Here is a 22,409-nt window from a genome sequence, read left to right as displayed (position 1 = left end):
AGCCCTCACACTTACCCAGCCTAGTGACTTCGATCCTGGAGAGCCATGTTTTCCATCAGATAACTCTATGAGCCACCTGGCGTACTAACAAGTGCACCAAACCAGTGTGTAATATGCATCAATTTACTAGGGCAGCCCAAGGACAAAACTGCCTTTTCAAAAGATACTACACTTGATCTTAGCCAAAAGGCCGAGAAGCGATAACCAGAATTGGTTTCCGACTACGGTGCCACCCAAGGATTCTGAAAAGTCCATTTGTGGAGATGGCCACCTGGACTCCCGTTAAGAAGACATGCTGTCAACCTCTAGATCCCTCACATGCCTGCACTTTTCGGCTTGCTGCTGCTGCAATCCACGCGTTTTAGATCTGCATAACTCCACCTCTTTTAGCACAGTACCCTCAACCCCCGGCTGTTCCCACCCGCCTCAACACCGTTGGAAGGGAGGAGAACCAATTAAGGCGGGGGGGGGGGGGGGGTGGAACGAGCAGCTGTCTACCCTTAGCAGGAGGGTTGCTGATTAATTACCTCTCCTGCTGCTGCTGCTGCTGGCTGTCCAGCAGCAGACTGAAGGTTGCTGCTGTTGTGCGCAGGTATATAAAGGCTCAGAGCCTATTATGACACGCGCAGCCAGCGTTCCATTGCCACATTCCGTCTACTGCAGGCGGGATACCTGGATGGCTGAATGTCACTGAGAAGCTCACAGAGACCGCCATAAGCAACAGTTTAAAAGAATGCCACAGACTAATCAACCAAACTTTTTGGGTTGGTTTCTCTTTTATAGTCTGCAGGCATTAAATGAAAGAAGTCAGTGTTCCAGCAGAGGGAGACAACGTTTCAGAAAAGGCATTGTAGCAAACCAAAAAAGAAATTTTAAGCGCAGCAGAGTAACCAGCTCACATACCTGTTAGCTCAGGTGAGTTTAAAAGGCTGCTGTTGATAACAAGGGCATTTGCTAAATAGATGGTGTGTGTGCAACAATATACTGAAAGGTCAATTATATTGTGCAGCTTATCTCACCACCTGTAGTTATTTAGGTGAAAGCTCCAAAATGCTTGCCTAATATGTCTGTTTATCCAAAAGGAAGTATAGAGGGAGAGCTAGATAGATAGCATTGCATTACATTACATTACATGGCAATGCAATGCACAGTTGCTGAAGTTGAACCAAAATGAGCTTGTCATCTGGCTTCTGCAACTTTTAACATGAAAAATCCAATGAGGAGAAGAAAAGCAAAGCCAAAGAGTCCATCCCAAAATCCGACAAACAAGCAAAATGAACAAAAAGCATTGAATTCAATTCTTTCTGATTTTAGAAACTGCATTAAAGAAGGGGTGCACCGGTCCTGGAGATACTGCAATACCAGGTCAATGCGTGGAGTGGACAGAGCAAGCTCTTTTTCCATCTCCCTGTTCTAAAAATCCATTTAATATATGGTCCCCAGATAGGGGACGTATCAGATATTAAACTGATAAGAACAGATACTACACTTGATCTTAGCCAAAAGGCCGAGAAGCGATAACCAGAATTGGTTTCCGACTACGGTGCCACCCAAGGATTCTGAAAAGTCCATTTGTGGAGATGGCCACCTGGACTCCCGTTAAGAAGACATGCTGTCAACCTCTAGATCCCTCACATGCCTGCACTTTTCGGCTTGCTGCTGCTGCAATCCACGCGTTTTAGATCTGCATAACTCCACCTCTTTTAGCACAGTACCCTCAACCCCCGGCTGTTCCCACCCGCCTCAACACCGTTGGAAGGGAGGAGAACCAATTAAGGCGGGGGGGGGGGTGGAACGAGCAGCTGTCTACCCTTAGCAGGAGGGTTGCTGATTAATTACCTCTCCTGCTGCTGCTGCTGCTGCTGGCTGTCCAGCAGCAGACTGAAGGTGGCTGCTGCTGTGCGCATGTATATAAAGGCTCAGAGCCTATTATGACACGCGCAGCCAGCGTTCCATTGCCACATTCCGTCTACTGCAGGCGGGATACCTGGATGGCTGAATGTCACTGAGAAGCTCACAGAGACCGCCATAAGCAACAGTTTAAAAGAATGCCACAGACTAATCAACCAAACTTTTTGGGTTGGTTTCTCTTTTATAGTCTGCAGGCATTAAATGAAAGAAGTCAGTGTTCCAGCAGAGGGAGACAACGTTTCAGAAAAGGCATTGTAGCAAACCAAAAAAGAAATTTTAAGCGCAGCAGAGTAACCAGCTCACATACCTGTTAGCTCAGGTGAGTTTAAAAGGCTGCTGTTGATAACAAGGGCATTTGCTAAATAGATGGTGTGTGTGCAACAATATACTGAAAGGTCAATTATATTGTGCAGCTTATCTCACCACCTGTAGTTATTTAGGTGAAAGCTCCAAAATGCTTGCCTAATATGTCTGTTTATCCAAAAGGAAGTATAGAGGGAGAGCTAGATAGATAGCATTGTATTACATTACATTACATGGCAATGCAATGCACAGTTGCTGAAGTTGAACCAAAATGAGCTTGTCATCTGGCTTCTGCAACTTTTAACATGAAAAATCCAATGAGGAGAAGAAAAGCAAAGCCAAAGAGTCCATCCCAAAATCCGACAAACAAGCAAAATGAACAAAAAGCATTGAATTCAATTCTTTCTGATTTTAGAAACTGCATTAAAGAAGGGGTGCACCGGTCCTGGAGATACTGCAATACCAGGTCAATGCGTGGAGTGGACAGAGCAAGCTCTTTTTCCATCTCCCTGTTCTAAAAATCCATTTAATATATGGTCCCCAGATAGGGGACGTATCAGATATTAAACTGATAAGAACAGATACTACACTTGATCTTAGCCAAAAGGCCGAGAAGCGATAACCAGAATTGGTTTCCGACTACGATGCCACCCAAGGATTCTGAAAAGTCCATTTGTGGAGATGGCCACCTGGACTCCCGTTAAGAAGACATGCTGTCAACCTCTAGATCCCTCACATGCCTGCACTTTTCGGCTTGCTGCTGCTGCAATCCACGCGTTTTAGATCTGCATAACTCCACCTCTTTTAGCACAGTACCCTCAACCCCCGGCTGTTCCCACCCGCCTCAACACCGTTGGAAGGGAGGAGAACCAATTAAGGCGGGGGGGGGGGGTGGAACGAGCAGCTGTCTACCCTTAGCAGGAGGGTTGCTGATTAATTACCTCTCCTGCTGCTGCTGCTGCTGGCTGTCCAGCAGCAGACTGAAGGTTGCTGCTGCTGTGCGCAGGTATATAAAGGCTCAGAGCCTATTATGACACGCGCAGCCAGCGTTCCATTGCCACATTCCGTCTACTGCAGGCGGGATACCTGGATGGCTGAATGTCACTGAGAAGCTCACAGAGACCGCCATAAGCAACAGTTTAAAAGAATGCCACAGACTAATCAACCAAACTTTTTGGGTTGGTTTCTCTTTTATAGTCTGCAGGCATTAAATGAAAGAAGTCAGTGTTCCAGCAGAGGGAGACAACGTTTCAGAAAAGGCATTGTAGCAAACCAAAAAAGAAATTTTAAGCGCAGCAGAGTAACCAGCTCACATACCTGTTAGCTCAGGTGAGTTTAAAAGGCTGCTGTTGATAACAAGGGCATTTGCTAAATAGATGGTGTGTGTGCAACAATATACTGAAAGGTCAATTATATTGTGCAGCTTATCTCACCACCTGTAGTTATTTAGGTGAAAGCTCCAAAATGCTTGCCTAATATGTCTGTTTATCCAAAAGGAAGTATAGAGGGAGAGCTAGATAGATAGCATTGCATTACATTACATTACATGGCAATGCAATGCACAGTTGCTGAAGTTGAACCAAAATGAGCTTGTCATCTGGCTTCTGCAACTTTTAACATGAAAAATCCAATGAGGAGAAGAAAAGCAAAGCCAAAGAGTCCATCCCAAAATCCGACAAACAAGCAAAATGAACAAAAAGCATTGAATTCAATTCTTTCTGATTTTAGAAACTGCATTAAAGAAGGGGTGCACCGGTCCTGGAGATACTGCAATACCAGGTCAATGCGTGGAGTGGACAGAGCAAGCTCTTTTTCCATCTCCCTGTTCTAAAAATCCATTTAATATATGGTCCCCAGATAGGGGACGTATCAGATATTAAACTGATAAGAACAGATACTACACTTGATCTTAGCCAAAAGGCCGAGAAGCGATAACCAGAATTGGTTTCCGACTACGGTGCCACCCAAGGATTCTGAAAAGTCCATTTGTGGAGATGGCCACCTGGACTCCCGTTAAGAAGACATGCTGTCAACCTCTAGATCCCTCACATGCCTGCACTTTTCGGCTTGCTGCTGCTGCAATCCACGCGTTTTAGATCTGCATAACTCCACCTCTTTTAGCACAGTACCCTCAACCCCCGGCTGTTCCCACCCGCCTCAACACCGTTGGAAGGGAGGAGAACCAATTAAGGCGGGGGGGGGGGTGGAACGAGCAGCTGTCTACCCTTAGCAGGAGGGTTGCTGATTAATTACCTCTCCTGCTGCTGCTGCTGCTGCTGGCTGTCCAGCAGCAGACTGAAGGTGGCTGCTGCTGTGCGCATGTATATAAAGGCTCAGAGCCTATTATGACACGCGCAGCCAGCGTTCCATTGCCACATTCCGTCTACTGCAGGCGGGATACCTGGATGGCTGAATGTCACTGAGAAGCTCACAGAGACCGCCATAAGCAACAGTTTAAAAGAATGCCACAGACTAATCAACCAAACTTTTTGGGTTGGTTTCTCTTTTATAGTCTGCAGGCATTAAATGAAAGAAGTCAGTGTTCCAGCAGAGGGAGACAACGTTTCAGAAAAGGCATTGTAGCAAACCAAAAAAGAAATTTTAAGCGCAGCAGAGTAACCAGCTCACATACCTGTTAGCTCAGGTGAGTTTAAAAGGCTGCTGTTGATAACAAGGGCATTTGCTAAATAGATGGTGTGTGTGCAACAATATACTGAAAGGTCAATTATATTGTGCAGCTTATCTCACCACCTGTAGTTATTTAGGTGAAAGCTCCAAAATGCTTGCCTAATATGTCTGTTTATCCAAAAGGAAGTATAGAGGGAGAGCTAGATAGATAGCATTGTATTACATTACATTACATGGCAATGCAATGCACAGTTGCTGAAGTTGAACCAAAATGAGCTTGTCATCTGGCTTCTGCAACTTTTAACATGAAAAATCCAATGAGGAGAAGAAAAGCAAAGCCAAAGAGTCCATCCCAAAATCCGACAAACAAGCAAAATGAACAAAAAGCATTGAATTCAATTCTTTCTGATTTTAGAAACTGCATTAAAGAAGGGGTGCACCGGTCCTGGAGATACTGCAATACCAGGTCAATGCGTGGAGTGGACAGAGCAAGCTCTTTTTCCATCTCCCTGTTCTAAAAATCCATTTAATATATGGTCCCCAGATAGGGGACGTATCAGATATTAAACTGATAAGAACAGATACTACACTTGATCTTAGCCAAAAGGCCGAGAAGCGATAACCAGAATTGGTTTCCGACTACGATGCCACCCAAGGATTCTGAAAAGTCCATTTGTGGAGATGGCCACCTGGACTCCCGTTAAGAAGACATGCTGTCAACCTCTAGATCCCTCACATGCCTGCACTTTTCGGCTTGCTGCTGCTGCAATCCACGCGTTTTAGATCTGCATAACTCCACCTCTTTTAGCACAGTACCCTCAACCCCCGGCTGTTCCCACCCGCCTCAACACCGTTGGAAGGGAGGAGAACCAATTAAGGCGGGGGGGGGGGTGGAACGAGCAGCTGTCTACCCTTAGCAGGAGGGTTGCTGATTAATTACCTCTCCTGCTGCTGCTGCTGCTGGCTGTCCAGCAGCAGACTGAAGGTGGCTGCTGCTGTGCGCAGGTATATAAAGGCTCAGAGCCTATTATGACACGCGCAGCCAGCGTTCCATTGCCACATTCCGTCTACTGCAGGCGGGATACCTGGATGGCTGAATGTCACTGAGAAGCTCACAGAGACCGCCATAAGCAACAGTTTCAAAGAATGCCACAGACTAATCAACCAAACTTTTTGGGTTGGTTTCTCTTTTATAGTCTGCAGGCATTAAATGAAAGAAGTCAGTGTTCCAGCAGAGGGAGACAACGTTTCAGAAAAGGCATTGTAGCAAACCAAAAAAGAAATTTTAAGCGCAGCAGAGTAACCGGCTCACATACCTGTTAGCTCAGGTGAGTTTAAAAGGCTGCTGTTGATAACAAGGGCATTTGCTAAATAGATGGTGTGTGTGCAACAATATACTGAAAGGTCAATTATATTGTGCAGCTTATCTCACCACCTGTAGTTATTTAGGTGAAAGCTCCAAAATGCTTGCCTAATATGTCTGTTTATCCAAAAGGAAGTATAGAGGGAGAGCTAGATAGATAGCATTGCATTACATTACATTACATGGCAATGCAATGCACAGTTGCTGAAGTTGAACCAAAATGAGCTTGTCATCTGGCTTCTGCAACTTTTAACATGAAAAATCCAATGAGGAGAAAAAAAGCAAAGCCAAAGAGTCCATCCCAAAATCCGACAAACAAGCAAAATGAACAAAAAGCATTGAATTCAATTCTTTCTGATTTTAGAAACTGCATTAAAGAAGGGGTGCACCGGTCCTGGAGATACTGCAATACCAGGTCAATGCGTGGAGTGGACAGAGCAAGCTCTTTTTCCATCTCCCTGTTCTAAAAATCCATTTAATATATGGTCCCCAGATAGGGGACGTATCAGATATTAAACTGATAAGAACAGATACTACACTTGATCTTAGCCAAAAGGCCGAGAAGCGATAACCAGAATTGGTTTCCGACTACGGTGCCACCCAAGGATTCTGAAAAGTCCATTTGTGGAGATGGCCACCTGGACTCCCGTTAAGAAGACATGCTGTCAACCTCTAGATCCCTCACATGCCTGCACTTTTCGGCTTGCTGCTGCTGCAATCCACGCGTTTTAGATCTGCATAACTCCACCTCTTTTAGCACAGTACCCTCAACCCCCGGCTGTTCCCACCCGCCTCAACACCGTTGGAAGGGAGGAGAACCAATTAAGGCGGGGGGGGGGGTGGAACGAGCAGCTGTCTACCCTTAGCAGGAGGGTTGCTGATTAATTACCTCTCCTGCTGCTGCTGCTGCTGGCTGTCCAGCAGCAGACTGAAGGTGGCTGCTGCTGTGCGCAGGTATATAAAGGCTCAGAGCCTATTATGACACGCGCAGCCAGCGTTCCATTGCCACATTCCGTCTACTGCAGGCGGGATACCTGGATGGCTGAATGTCACTGAGAAGCTCACAGAGACCGCCATAAGCAACAGTTTAAAAGAATGCCACAGACTAATCAACCAAACTTTTTGGGTTGGTTTCTCTTTTATAGTCTGCAGGCATTAAATGAAAGAAGTCAGTGTTCCAGCAGAGGGAGACAATGTTTCAGAAAAGGCATTGTAGCAAACCAAAAAAGAAATTTTAAGCGCAGCAGAGTAACCAGCTCACATACCTGTTAGCTCAGGTGAGTTTAAAAGGCTGCTGTTGATAACAAGGGCATTTGCTAAATAGATGGTGTGTGTGCAACAATATACTGAAAGGTCAATTATATTGTGCAGCTTATCTCACCACCTGTAGTTATTTAGGTGAAAGCTCCAAAATGCTTGCCTAATATGTCTGTTTATCCAAAAGGAAGTATAGAGGGAGAGCTAGATAGATAGCATTGCATTACATTACATTACATGGCAATGCAATGCACAGTTGCTGAAGTTGAACCAAAATGAGCTTGTCATCTGGCTTCTGCAACTTTTAACATGAAAAATCCAATGAGGAGAAGAAAAGCAAAGCCAAAGAGTCCATCCCAAAATCCGACAAACAAGCAAAATGAACAAAAAGCATTGAATTCAATTCTTTCTGATTTTAGAAACTGCATTAAAGAAGGGGTGCACCGGTCCTGGAGATACTGCAATACCAGGTCAATGCGTGGAGTGGACAGAGCAAGCTCTTTTTCCATCTCCCTGTTCTAAAAATCCATTTAATATATGGTCCCCAGATAGGGGACGTATCAGATATTAAACTGATAAGAACAGATACTACACTTGATCTTAGCCAAAAGGCCGAGAAGCGATAACCAGAATTGGTTTCCGACTACGGTGCCACCCAAGGATTCTGAAAAGTCCATTTGTGGAGATGGCCACCTGGACTCCCGTTAAGAAGACATGCTGTCAACCTCTAGATCCCTCACATGCCTGCACTTTTCGGCTTGCTGCTGCTGCAATCCACGCATTTTAGATCTGCATAACTCCACCTCTTTTAGCACAGTACCCTCAACCCCCGGCTGTTCCCACCCGCCTCAACACCGTTGGAAGGGAGGAGAACCAATTAAGGCGGGGGGGGGGTGGAACGAGCAGCTGTCTACCCTTAGCAGGAGGGTTGCTGATTAATTACCTCTCCTGCTGCTGCTGCTGCTGACTGTCCAGCAGCAGACTGAAGGTGGCTGCTGCTGTGCGCAGGTATATAAAGGCTCAGAGCCTATTATGACACGCGCAGCCAGCGTTCCATTGCCACATTCCGTCTACTGCAGGCGGGATACCTGGATGGCTGAATGTCACTGAGAAGCTCACAGAGACCGCCATAAGCAACAGTTTAAAAGAATGCCACAGACTAATCAAACAAACTTTTTGGGTTGGTTTCTCTTTTATAGTCTGCAGGCATTAAATGAAAGAAGTCAGTGTTCCAGCAGAGGGAGACAACGTTTCAGAAAAGGCATTGTAGCAAACCAAAAAAGAAATTTTAAGCGCAGCAGAGTAACCAGCTCACATACCTGTTAGCTCAGGTGAGTTTAAAAGGCTGCTGTTGATAACAAGGGCATTTGCTAAATAGATGGTGTGTGTGCAACAATATACTGAAAGGTCAATTATATTGTGCAGCTTATCTCACCACCTGTAGTTATTTAGGTGAAAGCTCCAAAATGCTTGCCTAATATGTCTGTTTATCCAAAAGGAAGTATAGAGGGAGAGCTAGATAGATAGCATTGCATTACATTACATTACATGGCAATGCAATGCACAGTTGCTGAAGTTGAACCAAAATGAGCTTGTCATCTGGCTTCTGCAACTTTTAACATGAAAAATCCAATGAGGAGAAGAAAAGCAAAGCCAAAGAGTCCATCCCAAAATCCGACAAACAAGCAAAATGAACAAAAAGCATTGAATTCAATTCTTTCTGATTTTAGAAACTGCATTAAAGAAGGGGTGCACCGGTCCTGGAGATACTGCAATACCAGGTCAATGCGTGGAGTGGACAGAGCAAGCTCTTTTTCCATCTCCCTGTTCTAAAAATCCATTTAATATATGGTCCCCAGATAGGGGACGTATCAGATATTAAACTGATAAGAACAGATACTACACTTGATCTTAGCCAAAAGGCCGAGAAGCGATAACCAGAATTGGTTTCCGACTACGGTGCCACCCAAGGATTCTGAAAAGTCCATTTGTGGAGATGGCCACCTGGACTCCCGTTAAGAAGACATGCTGTCAACCTCTAGATCCCTCACATGCCTGCACTTTTCGGCTTGCTGCTGCTGCAATTTACGCGTTTTAGATCTGCATAACTCCACCTCTTTTAGCACAGTACCCTCAACCCCCGGCTGTTCCCACCCGCCTCAACACCGTTGGAAGGGAGGAGAACCAATTAAGGCGGGGGGGGGGGGTGGAACGAGCAGCTGTCTACCCTTAGCAGGAGGGTTGCTGATTAATTACCTCTCCTGCTGCTGCTGCTGCTGGCTGTCCAGCAGCAGACTGAAGGTGGCTGCTGCTGTGCGCAGGTATATAAAGGCTCAGAGCCTATTATGACACGCGCAGCCAGCGTTCCATTGCCACATTCCGTCTACTGCAGGCGGGATACCTGGATGGCTGAATGTCACTGAGAAGCTCACAGAGACCGCCATAAGCAACAGTTTAAAAGAATGCCACAGACTAATCAACCAAACTTTTTGGGTTGGTTTCTCTTTTATAGTCTGCAGGCATTAAATGAAAGAAGTCAGTGTTCCAGCAGAGGGAGACAACGTTTCAGAAAAGGCATTGTAGCAAACCAAAAAAGAAATTTTAAGCGCAGCAGAGAAACCAGCTCACATACCTGTTAGCTCAGGTGAGTTTAAAAGGCTGCTGTTGATAACAAGGGCATTTGCTAAATAGATGGTGTGTGTGCAACAATATACTGAAAGGTCAATTATATTGTGCAGCTTATCTCACCACCTGTAGTTATTTAGGTGAAAGCTCCAAAATGCTTGCCTAATATGTCTGTTTATCCAAAAGGAAGTATAGAGGGAGAGCTAGATAGATAGCATTGCATTACATTACATTACATGGCAATGCAATGCACAGTTGCTGAACTTGAACCAAAATGAGCTTGTCATCTGGCTTCTGCAACTTTTAACATGAAAAATCCAATGAGGAGAAGAAAAGCAAAGCCAAAGAGTCCATCCCAAAATCTGACAAACAAGCAAAATGAACAAAAAGCATTGAATTCAATTCTTTCTGATTTTAGAAACTGCATTAAAGAAGGGGTGCACCGGTCCTGGAGATACTGCAATACCAGGTCAATGCGTGGAGTGGACAAAGCAAGCTCTTTTTCCATCTCCCTGTTCTAAAAATCCATTTAATATATGGTCCCCAGATAGGGGACGTATCAGATATTAAACTGATAAGAACAGATTTTTTTTTTTTTATCGAAAGCCCGAATTCGTGTACAAAACCCGAGTGCGCTTAAAAAAGTGACAAATGCCACAAAAAAAGTGCACTAGGATGCTGGTCTTCTTGAAACCCTCTCCAAAAGGAGAAGGGTCCCCCAAACCATTCCCCGTCCCTCCGAGCCAAAAGGCCACAGCGAGGAACAGGGACAAAAAGCCACCTCCAGCCGAAGCCAGAGGCGACCCAATCTTACCCCCAGCACCTGCCCGAGTTCTCACCCGAGCAAGGCACTGGGAGCCAAAGACTGTGCTCCCCTCCCGGAAGAGGGGAGCCAACAACGCTCTCCTCCCGAAAGAGGAGAGCCAGGGGGGTTCAGGGGGGAGCGGAACCTGATGGCCACACACTCCCCCCCTAGACCTGCCAAGAGAGGAACCCGTAAGGTAACCGCATCCCGACAAAATCCTAGTAGGACGTGACACACGTGAATAAGTGGACACACAGTGACAAAGAAATTAAATAAATAGTGAAGGTTTCACAGTATAATACTGCCCGGACCTTCGACCGGGAATTGAAAAATTCCCCATCCTAAGACCAGAAGGCCCGGAATAAGGGTGTGTGCAAAGAAAGAAAATTTGAAGTGCTTGTGCAAATGTGCCATAAACTCAAGTGGGGTTCCCAATCCCAGTGAGTTAAGGCACCCCAGGGTCACCACTCCTGGGGCACTTCACACTTCGGGCTTTCGATCTTCCCCGGCCCAATGGCGTCGATCCTGGGGGGCCATGCTTTCCACCAGATGACTATATTAGCCACCTGGCGTACTAACAAGCGCCTAAACCCCAGTGTGCATAATGTATCAATCTACTAGGGCGGCCAACATCCAAAACCGCCTTTTCGAAAGATACTACACTTGATCTTAGCCAAAAGGCCGAGAAGCGATAACCAGAATTGGTTTCCGACTACGGTGCCACCCAAGGATTCTGAAAAGTCCATTTGTGGAGATGGCCACCTGGACTCCCGTTAAGAAGACATGCTGTCAACCTCTAGATCCCTCACATGCCTGCACTTTTCGGCTTGCTGCTGCTGCAATCCACGCGTTTTAGATCTGCATAACTCCACCTCTTTTAGCACAGTACCCTCAACCCCCGGCTGTTCCCACCCGCCTCAACACCGTTGGAAGGGAGGAGAACCAATTAAGGCGGGGGGGGGGGTGGAACGAGCAGCTGTCTACCCTTAGCAGGAGGGTTGCTGATTAATTACCTCTCCTGCTGCTGCTGCTGCTGGCTGTCCAGCAGCAGACTGAAGGTGGCTGCTGCTGTGCGCAGGTATATAAAGGCTCAGAGCCTATTATGACACGCGCAGCCAGCGTTCCATTGCCACATTCCGTCTACTGCAGGCGGGATACCTGGATGGCTGAATGTCACTGAGAAGCTCACAGAGACCGCCATAAGCAACAGTTTAAAAGAATGCCACAGACTAATCAACCAAACTTTTTGGGTTGGTTTCTCTTTTATAGTCTGCAGGCATTAAATGAAAGAAGTCAGTGTTCCAGCAGAGGGAGACAACGTTTCAGAAAAGGCATTGTAGCAAACCAAAAAAGAAATTTTAAGCGCAGCAGAGTAACCAGCTCACATACCTGTTAGCTCAGGTGAGTTTAAAAGGCTGCTGTTGATAACAAGGGCATTTGCTAAATAGATGGTGTGTGTGCAACAATATACTGAAAGGTCAATTATATTGTGCAGCTTATCTCACCACCTGTAGTTATTTAGGTGAAAGCTCCAAAATGCTTGCCTAATATGTCTGTTTATCCAAAAGGAAGTATAGAGGGAGAGCTAGATAGATAGCATTGCATTACATTACATTACATGGCAATGCAATGCACAGTTGCTGAAGTTGAACCAAAATGAGCTTGTCATCTGGCTTCTGCAACTTTTAACATGAAAAATCCAATGAGGAGAAGAAAAGCAAAGCCAAAGAGTCCATCCCAAAATCCGACAAACAAGCAAAATGAACAAAAAGCATTGAATTCAATTCTTTCTGATTTTAGAAACTGCATTAAAGAAGGGGTGCACCGGTCCTGGAGATACTGCAATACCAGGTCAATGCGTGGAGTGGACAGAGCAAGCTCTTTTTCCATCTCCCTGTTCTAAAAATCCATTTAATATATGGTCCCCAGATAGGGGACGTATCAGATATAGTGTTGAGCCACCCCCGTAGTGTTCGGGTTCGGTTCGGTTCGTCGAACACCGGGATGTTCGAGGAACTGTTCGTCGAACTGTTCGTCGAACACCTTAGAACACCGTCGAACACCGTTAAAACCAATGGCAGGCAAACAAAAACACATAGAAACACATAGAAAACACCTGCAAAGGTGTCCAAAAGCTGACAAACTGCTCAGAAGACACTCTCTTTAAAAAAGCCGGCCGGCAAATTCAGCAGCGGCATACACCGGTACCCGACAATTTAGACAAGAAGGAATAGAGCATCACACATAGATTAGATAGATAGAAACATGTCAGTCACACATATAAGAAGCACAGTGACAGTGTTGGTTACTGCACTTGTCATTTAGTGTAAAGGATTTATTAAAAAAAATATTAGTGTTTTCATGCACCGTCTCTTTAAAAAAGCCGGCCGGCAATTCAGCATCTGTACCCGACAATTTAGAACAGAAAGAATAGAGCTTCACACATAGATTAGATAGATAGAAACATGTCAGTCACATATATAATAAGTACAGTGATAGTGTTGCTTACTGTACTTGTCATTTAGTGTAAAGGATTTATTTAAAAAAATAATAGTGTTTTCATGCACTGTCTCTTTAAAAAAGCCGGCCGGCAATTCAGCAGCGGTACCCGACAATTTATAACAGACAGAATAGAGCTTCACACATAGATTAGATAGATAGAAACATGTCAGTCACATATATATGAAGTACAGTGATAGTGTTGGTTACTGTACTTGTCATTTAGTATTAAAATAAAGGATTTATTATTAAAAAAATTGGCGTGGGGTTCCCCTTAATTTTAGGCTCTAGCGGAGGTTAAGCAGACGGCTGGGGCAGATGTTTGAAGCCTGGGAAGGGGGTAATACCCACGGAGCTTCCCAGGCTACTAATATCAGCCCCCAGCTGAATACATAGCCTTTACTAGCTATTAAAATGGGGGACCCCCCCAAAAAAATGACGTGGGGTCCCCCCTAATTTAATAGCTAGCAAAGGCTAGGCAGACAGCTGGGGGTTGATATTAATAGCCCAGGAAGGGAGCCATGAATATTGGCCCCCTCCCAGGCTAGAAACACCAGCCGTCAGCCGCCCCAGAAATGGCGCATTCATAGGATGCGCCAATTCTGGCACTTAGCCTCGCTCTTCCACGCTGCCCTGGTGCGGTGGCAGGGGGTAATAGGGTTGGGGTTGATGTCAGCTTATAATGCCAGCTGACATCAAGCCCAGGTTAGTAATGTAGAGGCGTCTATAAGACACCGCCATTACTAACCCCATAGTCAAAGTTAAAAAAAACACAAACACCCAGAATAAAGTCCTTTAATTGAAATAAAGACACAATCCTTTATTGTTCTAAATTAAACCATACTTACCATCACGCCCATTCCAGCTGAAGCCAACGATCTCCTGCAATAAAAGAAAAATAATAAAGCAACCTCATCCTTACGTTTCCATGGTTCCCACGACAGCTTCAGCTCTGCTACATCGAGATGACAGGCTGGACCGCAGCAGAACGCTGCCATCCAGCCTGTCATCCCGCAGACACTGAGAAGCGCAGGCTTGCTTGCGCTGCTCAGCGTCTCTCTGTGACGACATCCAGAAGAGCCGAGTTCATGTCCAATGAACTCGGCTCACCTCATGCACGTCACTGACAGCGTGGGAAAATTCTCACGCTGAAGCGCTGATTGCAGGAGAATTTTCCCACGCTGTCAGTGACGTGCAGGAGGTGAGCTGAGTTCATTGGACATGAGCTCACCTCATGCACATCACTGACAGCGTGGGAGAATTCTCCTGCACTCAGCACTTCAGCGTGAGAATTTTCCCACGCTGTCAGTGACGTGCATGAGGTGAGCCGAGTTCATTGGACATGACCTCGGCTCATCTGGATGCCGTCACAGCGAGACAGTGAGGAGCGCAAGCATGCCTGCGCTTCTCAGTGTCTGCGGGATGACAGACTGGATGGCAGCGTTCTGCTGCGGTCCAGCCAGTCATCTCGATGTAGCAGAGCTGAAGCTGTCGTGGGAACCATGGAAAGGTAAGGATGAGGTTGGTTTATTATTTTTCTTTTATTGCAGGAGATCGTTGGCTTCAGCTGGAATGGGTGTGATGGTAAGTATGGTTTAATTTAGAACAATAAAGAATTGTGTCTTTATTTCAATTAAAGGACTTTATTCTGGGTGTTGTGTTTTTTTTAAATACTTTACTAGAAATTCATGGCGGTCATGTCTAATACTGGCGTGACCCCATGAATTTTGGGCTTGGGGCCAGCTGATAATACCAAGCTGGCCCTAACCCCTTTATTACCCAGTGAGCCACCGCACCAGGGCCCTGGATGAGTTGGGCACAGCGCCAGAAGATGGCGCTTCTATGAAAGCGCCATTTTCCGGGGTGGCTGCGGACTGCAATTTGTAGCGGGGGGGGGCCCAGAAAGCTTGGGCCTCCCTGCGCTGCAGATTCCAGCCCCCAGCTGCCTAGTTGTACCTGGCTGGACACAAAAATAGGGCGAAGCCCCACGTACTTTTTTTTTTAATTATTTCATGAAATTCATGAAATAATTAAGAAAAAAAGGGCTTCCCTATATTGTTGTGTCCGGCCAGGTACAAATAGGCAGCTGGTGGATGGGGGCAGCCCGTTCCTGCCTGCTGTACCTGGCTGGACACAAATATAGTGCGAAGCCCCACTTAAATTTTTTTAAATTATTTCAGGAAATTCATGAAATAATTTAAAAAAAATTGACGTGGGGCTTCGCACTATATTTGTGTCCAGCCAGGTACAGCAGGCAGGAACGGGCTGCCCCCAACCACCAGCTGCCTATTTGTACCTGGCCGGACACAACAATATAGGGAAGCCCTTTTTTTCTTAATTATTTCATGAAATAATTTAAAGAAAATTGACGTGGGGCTTCGCCCTGTTTTTGTGTCCAGCCAGGTACAACTAGGCAGCTGGGGGCTGGAATCCGCAGCGCAGGGAGGCCCAAGCTTTCTGGGCCCCCCCCCGCTGCAAATTGCAGTCCGCAGCCATCCCGGAAAATGGCGCGTTCATAGAAGCGCCATCTTCTGGCGCTGTACCCAACTCATCCAGGGCCCTGATGCGGTGGCTCACTGGGTAATAAAGGGGTTAGGGCCAGCTTGGCATTATCAGCTGGCCCTAAGCCCGAAATTCATGGGGTCACGCCAATATTAGACATGACCACCATGAATTTCTAGTAAAGTATTTAAAAAAAACACAACACCCAGAAAAAAGTCCTTTAATTGAAATAAAGACACAATTCTTTATTGTTCTAAATTAAACCATACTTACCATCACACCCATTCCAGCTGAAGCCAACGATCTCCTGAAATAAAAGAAAAATAATAAAGCAACATCATCCTTACCTTTCCATGGTTCCCATGACAGCTTCAGCTCTGCTACATCGAGATGACAGGCTGGACCGCAGCAGAACGCTGCCATCCAGCCTGTCATCCCGCAGACACTGAGAAGCGCAGGCTTGCTTGCGCTCCACAGTGTCTCTCTGTGAGGGCATCCAGATGAGCCGAGTTAATGTCCAATGAACTCGGCTCACCTCATGCACGTCACTGACAGCGTGGGAAAATTCTCCTGCACTCAGCGCTTCAGCGTGGGAGAATTCTCACACTGAAGCGCTGAGTGCAGGAGAATTCTCCCACGCTGTCAGTGACGTGCAGGAGGTGAGCTGAGTTCATTGGACATGAGCTCACCTTATGCACGTCACTGACAGCGTGGGAAAATTTTCCTGCACTCACCGCTTCAGCGTGAGAATTTTCCCACGCTGTCAGTGACGTGCATGAGGTGAGCCGAGTTCATTGGACATGAACTCGGCTCATCTGGATGTCGTCACAGAGAGACGCTGAGCAGCGCAAGCAAGCCTGCGCTTCTCAGTGTCTGCGGGATGACAGGCTGGATGGCAGCGTTCTGCTGCGGTCCAGCCTGTCATCTCGATGTAGCAGAGCTGAAGCTGTCGTGGGAACCATGGAAAGGTAAGGATGAGGTTGCTTTATTATTTTTCTTTTATTGCAGGAGATCGTTGGCTTCAGCTGGAATGGGCGTGACGGTAAGTATGGTTTAATTTAGAACAATAAAGGATTGTGTCTTTATTTCAATTAAAGGACTTTATTCTGGGTGTTTGTGTTTTTTTTAACTTTGACTATGGGGTTAGTAATGGGGGTGTCTTATAGACGCCTCTCCATTACTAACCTGGGCTTGATGTCAGCTGGCATTATAAGCTGACATCAACCCCAACCCTATTACCCCCTGCCACCGCACCAGGGCAGCGTGGAAGAGCGAGGCTAAGTGCCAGAATTGGCGCATCCTATGAATGCGCCATTTCTGGGGCGGCTGACGGCTGGTGTTTCTAGCCTGGGAGGGGGCCAATATTCATGGCTCCCTTCCTGGGCTATTAATATCAGCCCCCAGCTGTCTGCCTAGCCTTTGCTAGCTATTAAATTAGGGGGGACCCCACGTCATTTTTTTTGGGGGGTCCCCCATTTTAATAGCTAGTAAAGGCTATGTATTCAGCTGGGGGCTGATATTAGTAGCCTGGGAAGCTCCGTGGGTATTACCCCCTTCCCAGGCTTCAAACATCTGCCCCAGCCGTCTGCTTAACCTCCGCTAGAGCCTAAAATTAAGGGGAACCCCACGCCTATTTTCTTAATAATAAATCCTTTATTTTAATACTAAATGACAAGTACAGTAACCAACACTATCACTGTACTTCATATATATGTGACTGACATGTTTCTATCTATCTAATCTATGTGTGAAGCTCTATTCTGTCTGTTATAAATTGTCGGGTACCGCTGCTGAATTGCCCGCCGGCTTTTTTAAAGAGACGGTGCATGAAAACACTATTATTTTTTTTGATAAATCCTTTACGCTAAATGACAAGTACAGTAAGCAACACTGTCACTGTACTTCATATATATGTGGCTGACATGTTTCTATCTATCTAATCTATGTGTGATTCTCTATTCTTTCTATTCTAAATTGTCGGGTACCGCTGCTGAATTGCCGGCCGGCTTTTTTAAAGAGACGGTGCATGAAAACACTATTATTTTTTTTGATAAATCCTTTACACTAAATGACAAGTACAGTAAGCAACACTGTCACTGTACTTCATATATATGTGGCTGACATGTTTCTATCTATCTAATCTATGTGTGAAGCTCTATTCTGTCTGTTATAAATTGTCGGGTACCGCTGCTGAATTGCCCGCCGGCTTTTTTAAAGAGACGGTGCATGAAAACACTATTATTTTTTTTGATAAATCCTTTACGCTAAATGACAAGTACAGTAAGCAACACTGTCACTGTACTTCATATATATGTGGCTGACATGTTTCTATCTATCTAATCTATGTGTGATTCTCTATTCTTTCTATTCTAAATTGTCGGGTACCGCTGCTGAATTGCCGGCCGGCTTTTTTAAAGAGACGGTGCATGAAAACACTATTATTTTTTTTGATAAATCCTTTACGCTAAATGACAAGTACAGTAAGCAACACTGTCACTGTACTTCATATATATGTGACTGACATGTTTATATCTATCTAATCTATGTGTGAAGCTCTATTCTTTCGGTTCTAAATTGTCGGGTACCGGTGTATGCCGCTGATGAATTGCCGGCTTTTCATGTTTCACTGTTGGCACTGTTCCCATCGATTTGGGCAATCACTGTAATGCCACAACCACCATGGCTGCGGCATTACAGTGAGTGGCAGACAATCCCTGCATGATTGGTGCTCTAAATAGCGCCAGACATGCAGGACACGCTTTTGGTGCACGAACAGTTATCGAACATAACCTCGAACAGCCGAATTTTTTGCAAATCGTTCGGGTTCGTGGAACAACTCGAACACCGCCCAAAACAGCTCGAATTTGAGATTGGCGAACAGTTCTAGTCGAACACCGCTCATCTCTAATCAGATATTAAACTGATAAGAACAGATACTACACTTGATCTTAGCCAAAAGGCCGAGAAGCGATAACCAGAATTGGTTTCCGACTACGGTGCCACCCAAGGATTCTGAAAAGTCCATTTGTGGAGATGGCCACCTGGACTCCCGTTAAGAAGACATGCTGTCAACCTCTAGATCCCTCACATGCCTGCACTTTTCGGCTTGCTGCTGCTGCAATCCACGCGTTTTAGATCTGCATAACTCCACCTCTTTTAGCACAGTACCCTCAACCCCCGGCTGTTCCCACCCGCCTCAACACCGTTGGAAGGGAGGAGAACCAATTAAGGCGGGGGGGGGGGGTGGAACGAGCAGCTGTCTACCCTTAGCAGGAGGGTTGCTGATTAATTACCTCTCCTGCTGCTGCTGCTGCTGGCTGTCCAGCAGCAGACTGAAGGTGGCTGCTGCTGTGCGCAGGTATATAAAGGCTCAGAGCCTATTATGACACGCGCAGCCAGCGTTCCATTGCCACATTCCGTCTACTGCAGGCGGGATACCTGGATGGCTGAATGTCACTGAGAAGCTCACAGAGACCGCCATAAGCAACAGTTTAAAAGAATGCCACAGACTAATCAACCAAACTTTTTGGGTTGGTTTCTCTTTTATAGTCTGCAGGCATTAAATGAAAGAAGTCAGTGTTCCAGCAGAGGGAGACAACGTTTCAGAAAAGGCATTGTAGCAAACCAAAAAAGAAATTTTAAGCGCAGCAGAGTAACCAGCTCACATACCTGTTAGCTCAGGTGAGTTTAAAAGGCTGCTGTTGATAACAAGGGCATTTGCTAAATAGATGGTGTGTGTGCAACAATATACTGAAAGGTCAATTATATTGTGCAGCTTATCTCACCACCTGTAGTTATTTAGGTGAAAGCTCCAAAATGCTTGCCTAATATGTCTGTTTATCCAAAAGGAAGTATAGAGGGAGAGCTAGATAGATAGCATTGCATTACATTACATTACATGGCAATGCAATGCACAGTTGCTGAAGTTGAACCAAAATGAGCTTGTCATCTGGCTTCTGCAACTTTTAACATGAAAAATCCAATGAGGAGAAGAAAAGCAAAGCCAAAGAGTCCATCCCAAAATCCGACAAACAAGCAAAATGAACAAAAAGCATTGAATTCAATTCTTTCTGATTTTAGAAACTGCATTAAAGAAGGGGTGCACCGGTCCTGGAGATACTGCAATACCAGGTCAATGCGTGGAGTGGACAGAGCAAGCTCTTTTTCCATCTCCCTGTTCTAAAAATCCATTTAATATATGGTCCCCAGATAGGGGACGTATCAGATATTAAACTGATAAGAACAGATACTACACTTGATCTTAGCCAAAAGGCCGAGAAGCGATAACCAGAATTGGTTTCCGACTACGATGCCACCCAAGGATTCTGAAAAGTCCATTTGTGGAGATGGCCACCTGGACTCCCGTTAAGAAGACATGCTGTCAACCTCTAGATCCCTCACATGCCTGCACTTTTCGGCTTGCTGCTGCTGCAATCCACGCGTTTTAGATCTGCATAACTCCACCTCTTTTAGCACAGTACCCTCAACCCCCGGCTGTTCCCACCCGCCTCAACACCGTTGGAAGGGAGGAGAACCAATTAAGGCGGGGGGGGGGGTGGAACGAGCAGCTGTCTACCCTTAGCAGGAGGGTTGCTGATTAATTACCTCTCCTGCTGCTGCTGCTGCTGGCTGTCCAGCAGCAGACTGAAGGTGGCTGCTGCTGTGCGCAGGTATTTAAAGGCTCAGAGCCTATTATGACACGCGCAGCCAGCGTTCCATTGCCACATTCCGTCTACTGCAGGCGGGATACCTGGATGGCTGAATGTCACTGAGAAGCTCACAGAGACCGCCATAAGCAACAGTTTAAAAGAATGCCACAGACTAATCAACCAAACTTTTTGGGTTGGTTTCTCTTTTATAGTCTGCAGGCATTAAATGAAAGAAGTCAGTGTTCCAGCAGAGGGAGACAACGTTTCAGAAAAGGCATTGTAGCAAACCAAAAAAGAAATTTTAAGCGCAGCAGAGTAACCAGCTCACATACCTGTTAGCTCAGGTGAGTTTAAAAGGCTGCTGTTGATAACAAGGGCATTTGCTAAATAGATGGTGTGTGTGCAACAATATACTGAAAGGTTAATTATATTGTGCAGCTTATCTCACCACCTGTAGTTATTTAGGTGAAAGCTCCAAAATGCTTGCCTAATATGTCTGTTTATCCAAAAGGAAGTATAGAGGGAGAGCTAGATAGATAGCATTGCATTACATTACATTACATGGCAATGCAATGCACAGTTGCTGAAGTTGAACCAAAATGAGCTTGTCATCTGGCTTCTGCAACTTTTAACATGAAAAATCCAATGAGGAGAAGAAAAGCAAAGCCAAAGAGTCCATCCCAAAATCCGACAAACAAGCAAAATGAACAAAAAGCATTGAATTCAATTCTTTCTGATTTTAGAAACTGCATTAAAGAAGGGGTGCACCGGTCCTGGAGATACTGCAATACCAGGTCAATGCGTGGAGTGGACAGAGCAAGCTCTTTTTCCATCTCCCTGTTCTAAAAATCCATTTAATATATGGTCCCCAGATAGGGGACGTATCAGATATTAAACTGATAAGAACAGATACTACACTTGATCTTAGCCAAAAGGCCGAGAAGCGATAACCAGAATTGGTTTCCGACTACGGTGCCACCCAAGGATTCTGAAAAGTCCATTTGTGGAGATGGCCACCTGGACTCCCGTTAAGAAGACATGCTGTCAACCTCTAGATCCCTCACATGCCTGCACTTTTCGGCTTGCTGCTGCTGCAATCCACGCGTTTTAGATCTGCATAACTCCACCTCTTTTAGCACAGTACCCTCAACCCCCGGCTGTTCCCACCCGCCTCAACACCGTTGGAAGGGAGGAGAACCAATTAAGGCGGGGGGGGGGGGGTGGAACGAGCAGCTGTCTACCCTTAGCAGGAGGGTTGCTGATTAATTACCTCTCCTGCTGCTGCTGCTGCTAGCTGTCCAGCAGCAGACTGAAGGTGGCTGCTGCTGTGCGCAGGTATATAAAGGCTCAGAGCCTATTATGACACGCGCAGCCAGCGTTCCATTGCCACATTCCGTCTACTGCAGGCGGGATACCTGGATGGCTGAATGTCACTGAGAAGCTCACAGAGACCGCCATAAGCAACAGTTTAAAAGAATGCCACAGACTAATCAACCAAACTTTTTGGGTTGGTTTCTCTTTTATAGTCTGCAGGCATTAAATGAAAGAAGTCAGTGTTCCAGCAGAGGGAGACAACGTTTCAGAAAAGGCATTGTAGCAAACCAAAAAAGAAATTTTAAGCGCAGCAGAGTAACCAGCTCACATACCTGTTAGCTCAGGTGAGTTTAAAAGGCTGCTGTTGATAACAAGGGCATTTGCTAAATAGATGGTGTGTGTGCAACAATATACTGAAAGGTCAATTGTATTGTGCAGCTTATCTCACCACCTGTAGTTATTTAGGTGAAAGCTCCAAAATGCTTGCCTAATATGTCTGTTTATCCAAAAGGAAGTATAGAGGGAGAGCTAGATAGATAGCATTGCATTACAT

The 22,409-nt window shown here is 45.7% G+C and overlaps 11 non-coding genes and 3 pseudogenes across 11 annotated transcripts; all 14 read right to left on the bottom strand.

Annotated features, from left to right (window-relative positions):
- Positions 1–86: 86 nt before the first annotated feature.
- Positions 87–202, bottom strand: LOC141205508 (U2 spliceosomal RNA; annotated as a pseudogene).
- Positions 203–1,328: 1,126 nt separating this feature from the next.
- LOC141205373 (U2 spliceosomal RNA) lies at positions 1,329–1,519 on the bottom strand. Its single transcript, XR_012276140.1, has one exon. It is a non-coding gene; the product is annotated as a U2 spliceosomal RNA (small nuclear RNA).
- A 1,124-nt stretch (positions 1,520–2,643) lies between these two features.
- Positions 2,644–2,834, bottom strand: LOC141205362 (U2 spliceosomal RNA). Its single transcript, XR_012276129.1, has one exon. It is a non-coding gene; the product is annotated as a U2 spliceosomal RNA (small nuclear RNA).
- Positions 2,835–3,956: 1,122 nt separating this feature from the next.
- On the bottom strand, positions 3,957–4,147 carry LOC141205350 (U2 spliceosomal RNA). Its single transcript, XR_012276117.1, has one exon. It is a non-coding gene; the product is annotated as a U2 spliceosomal RNA (small nuclear RNA).
- Positions 4,148–5,271: 1,124 nt separating this feature from the next.
- LOC141205339 (U2 spliceosomal RNA) lies at positions 5,272–5,462 on the bottom strand. Its single transcript, XR_012276106.1, has one exon. It is a non-coding gene; the product is annotated as a U2 spliceosomal RNA (small nuclear RNA).
- A 1,121-nt stretch (positions 5,463–6,583) lies between these two features.
- Positions 6,584–6,774, bottom strand: LOC141205327 (U2 spliceosomal RNA). Its single transcript, XR_012276095.1, has one exon. It is a non-coding gene; the product is annotated as a U2 spliceosomal RNA (small nuclear RNA).
- A 1,121-nt stretch (positions 6,775–7,895) lies between these two features.
- On the bottom strand, positions 7,896–8,086 carry LOC141205316 (U2 spliceosomal RNA). Its single transcript, XR_012276084.1, has one exon. It is a non-coding gene; the product is annotated as a U2 spliceosomal RNA (small nuclear RNA).
- Positions 8,087–9,206: 1,120 nt separating this feature from the next.
- On the bottom strand, positions 9,207–9,397 carry LOC141205305 (U2 spliceosomal RNA). The gene has a single exon (XR_012276073.1). It is a non-coding gene; the product is annotated as a U2 spliceosomal RNA (small nuclear RNA).
- Positions 9,398–10,519: 1,122 nt separating this feature from the next.
- Positions 10,520–10,704, bottom strand: LOC141205475 (U2 spliceosomal RNA). Its single transcript, XR_012276236.1, has one exon. It is a non-coding gene; the product is annotated as a U2 spliceosomal RNA (small nuclear RNA).
- Positions 10,705–11,493: 789 nt separating this feature from the next.
- LOC141205525 (U2 spliceosomal RNA) lies at positions 11,494–11,585 on the bottom strand (annotated as a pseudogene).
- A 1,128-nt stretch (positions 11,586–12,713) lies between these two features.
- Positions 12,714–12,811, bottom strand: LOC141205488 (U2 spliceosomal RNA; annotated as a pseudogene).
- A 5,867-nt stretch (positions 12,812–18,678) lies between these two features.
- LOC141205482 (U2 spliceosomal RNA) lies at positions 18,679–18,865 on the bottom strand. The gene has a single exon (XR_012276241.1). It is a non-coding gene; the product is annotated as a U2 spliceosomal RNA (small nuclear RNA).
- Positions 18,866–19,987: 1,122 nt separating this feature from the next.
- Positions 19,988–20,178, bottom strand: LOC141205293 (U2 spliceosomal RNA). The gene has a single exon (XR_012276062.1). It is a non-coding gene; the product is annotated as a U2 spliceosomal RNA (small nuclear RNA).
- A 1,121-nt stretch (positions 20,179–21,299) lies between these two features.
- On the bottom strand, positions 21,300–21,490 carry LOC141205282 (U2 spliceosomal RNA). The gene has a single exon (XR_012276051.1). It is a non-coding gene; the product is annotated as a U2 spliceosomal RNA (small nuclear RNA).
- Between the last annotated feature and the right edge of the window lie 919 nt (positions 21,491–22,409).

Source organism: Phyllobates terribilis, unplaced genomic scaffold (genome assembly GCF_046119375.1).
Source record: "Phyllobates terribilis strain yellow unplaced genomic scaffold, ASM4611937v1 Scaffold_138__1_contigs__length_4804227, whole genome shotgun sequence".
NCBI classification, from domain to species: Eukaryota; Metazoa; Chordata; class Amphibia; order Anura; family Dendrobatidae; genus Phyllobates; species Phyllobates terribilis.
Note: the sequence above shows the minus strand (reverse complement) of the source record. Positions and strands in the feature narration are given on the sequence as shown.